The 2682-nt window shown below is 38.0% G+C and overlaps 1 protein-coding gene across 1 annotated transcript in view; it reads right to left on the bottom strand.

The window, feature by feature from the left end:
* The window catches only part of DROSHA (drosha, ribonuclease type III), a gene marked incomplete at its 3' end in the record, with an annotated part of 73017 nt that overhangs the window by 60039 nt on the left and 10296 nt on the right, over positions 1 to 2682 (bottom strand). The window lies entirely within an intron of this gene.

The raw sequence follows: 2682 nt of genomic DNA, 5'->3' as shown, positions 1-2682 counted from the left end.
AGTGTGTTTGAATCAAAACCACAAATCTAAAAGAAGTAACCACCCAATCTTAGAATGGAAAAAAAAAAATGCTATATTAGGCTGAGTCCAGCAAGAAGACTAAAAATGTCTGAACTCAAAAATATCCCCCAACCTATAGCCAAACAGAAGAAATGTCAATACAGTAAAATCAAAACTTACAAAACTGATTGAAATCAGTAACTGCTTAGATGAACTAAGATTAGTAACTGCTTAAAACAAAAATTGCTTTTTCACTTAAAGATTCCACCATTCTCAAGAGAGACTCTTTTGAATACATGTTTTTGACATACACACAATTCTCAGGTATACACCATCTGTCCAAAATAAAGCAGCCAGAGCTTGGGATTCTACATTCTTCATCTGATAACATTTCTACAATTACAGTTACATTTAGGCAGTAAATCTCAATTACAGAAATGAGTGAACAGTGTCACATGTCAAAGATATAATGTAGTTTGTAATGGCATGCCTGCTGAAAAATCACCTATATTTCCAAACAATAACTCTAATTAGAGGATATTTCTAATTTTTGTCTGTTTTTTAACATCTTGCCAATAGAATTTGCATTTAAGAATAACACTTCTGAGGATGATAACTACCACTTTATATCCAAGACCAAATTGGATATAAATCACATTAGTAACACTATAAGAGGAACCCATTTAAATCAAGAAAAACTATGATACTTTTCCCAAGATTCTTCCTTTTTTGCAGGCATTAAAATACTCAGGTACACTATGCTAGCTCTCTGATGGCTCCATGGAAGTTATTGAGCAATAGCACTACTCAGCTAGGCCACGCCCACTACACACTTCCTCACCATACTGCAAAGCGGCCTGCTTGCTGCGCTGCATCTATAGCTGTTTCTTTCCCCATTCCCTAGAGTAATCTTGATCTTTCAGGATAACAAATACATATATCCACTTCTTCACAAACCTTTACTAAAAGTAGTTTGCCCTAAAACAATCTTGCAATTGTTATTCAATCACATTTTGGAGGAGGAGACAGGGAAGATGGAATTTGTAAAATGATAGATTCATTCACCCCAAGAAGCAAGACCTTTACTAAAAGTAGTTTGCCCTAAAACAATCTTGCAATTGTTATTCAATCACATTTTAGAGGAGGAGACAGGGAAGATGGAATTTGTAAAATGATAGATTCATTCACCCCAAGAAGCAAGGGGAAAAGCAGCCAGAGGACAGACTACAGAAATTGTATAAACTTAACACTATCTAATGTACAAATTTATGACATTTCGGTTTTACCCAATATACTTCTAGAAGTTATATTAGGGCTTCACGTGCCCCATGTCTGTTTCACAGAAGCATTCTGTATAAGACAGATGACTGTCACTCAACTTACTACCCCAAAGAGAGCCAAATTACCATGTGGCTGTGCCACTAAGGCAGCTCCGGGGCAAACGCCCCAAGCACATTACGAGCAACTCCAATATAAATAAAGACCACTTCAGAAAGATATAGATTCTTCAGAGTAAAGGAGTGTGGTTTCAGATAATGGAGATCAGAACTGATTCTTCTGGCATTTGATTTCACTTACTTGTGGAGATCCTTAATTTACAGGACATCTGAGTTTCTTGAAACAAATACATAATTTGAAGTTTGAGCCTTGAAGGAAGAATATAAGATTTATAGCAGAGCCCTAATAATTCTCTAGAATGTTTGCAGCAAAACGCTTTCCCAGAAATGAGATTATTAGCAATCACTTTAAAGTATGAAGAAAACTATTTACAAACTCTTTTCAGTTTAGATTTTCACTATAAAATTGTAAAACAAACTATCACAGACCTCTGTCAACTAGTCCATCACAGAATAATTAAGAACAATATTAACCAGTAACAGTAGCTCATGATGAAAAAGATTTTAAGAAGTCTACCGACTCTCACTCAGCTTTGGCCAACCAGAAATCAGTCATCTCTGCAAGAAACACATCCCTTCTACCTTCTACTGGGCTGTCAGGGAGAGACAACAAGACATTTTCCTTCTAAGTACTAGTCATTCTCTTCAGGGCACAGAATCATCATTTACTGGAAAAATGTTCAGTCAGAATCAAATGAACAGAGCCATGAGAAAAATGGAAACTAAGATGTGAGCCGATTCCTATCATCAACTGTGGAGCAACGACAGGAGCCTTGACCAGCTCTCTACCAACCCACAGAATGAAGTGACCTGGTCGGAGGAGCTCCTTCACTTTTAGCACAAAAGTTCCAGAAGACAGTGAAGATAAACACACTACAGGGGAAAGAGAGGAAAGCATCATTTCTAGCTTGACAACTGAAAACCTCAAATCTTCATCCACATAAAGTTCACTGAAGGCATAAAAAAAATTTAGTACAATCATTATCTGCATTCTTTTATTTTTCCATGTAAAGCAATGGTTCTTAGCCTTTTGGGGTTATAACAGTCTCATGCCCACTTCTTTGAGACTCTCCCATAAGCTTTCTTATAGAAAAACATACATACGCAGAAAATTTTCCATACGACTCCGCAGCATTTCTAGAAGCCCATCTAGAATCCCAGTTTTAAGAATGACTGCTCAATGGGGACGGCCCGGTGGCGCACTGCTACAGTGCGCCGCTTGGGAGCTGAGCAAGGTGCGGGCGCAACACCGAGGGTTGCGATCCCGTTGCCGGTCCCGGTCCGG

Source organism: Galeopterus variegatus, unplaced genomic scaffold (assembly GCF_000696425.1).
Source record: "Galeopterus variegatus unplaced genomic scaffold, G_variegatus-3.0.2 Scaffold6432, whole genome shotgun sequence".
Lineage (NCBI taxonomy): Eukaryota > Metazoa > Chordata > Mammalia > Dermoptera > Cynocephalidae > Galeopterus > Galeopterus variegatus.
Note: the sequence above shows the minus strand (reverse complement) of the source record. Positions and strands in the feature narration are given on the sequence as shown.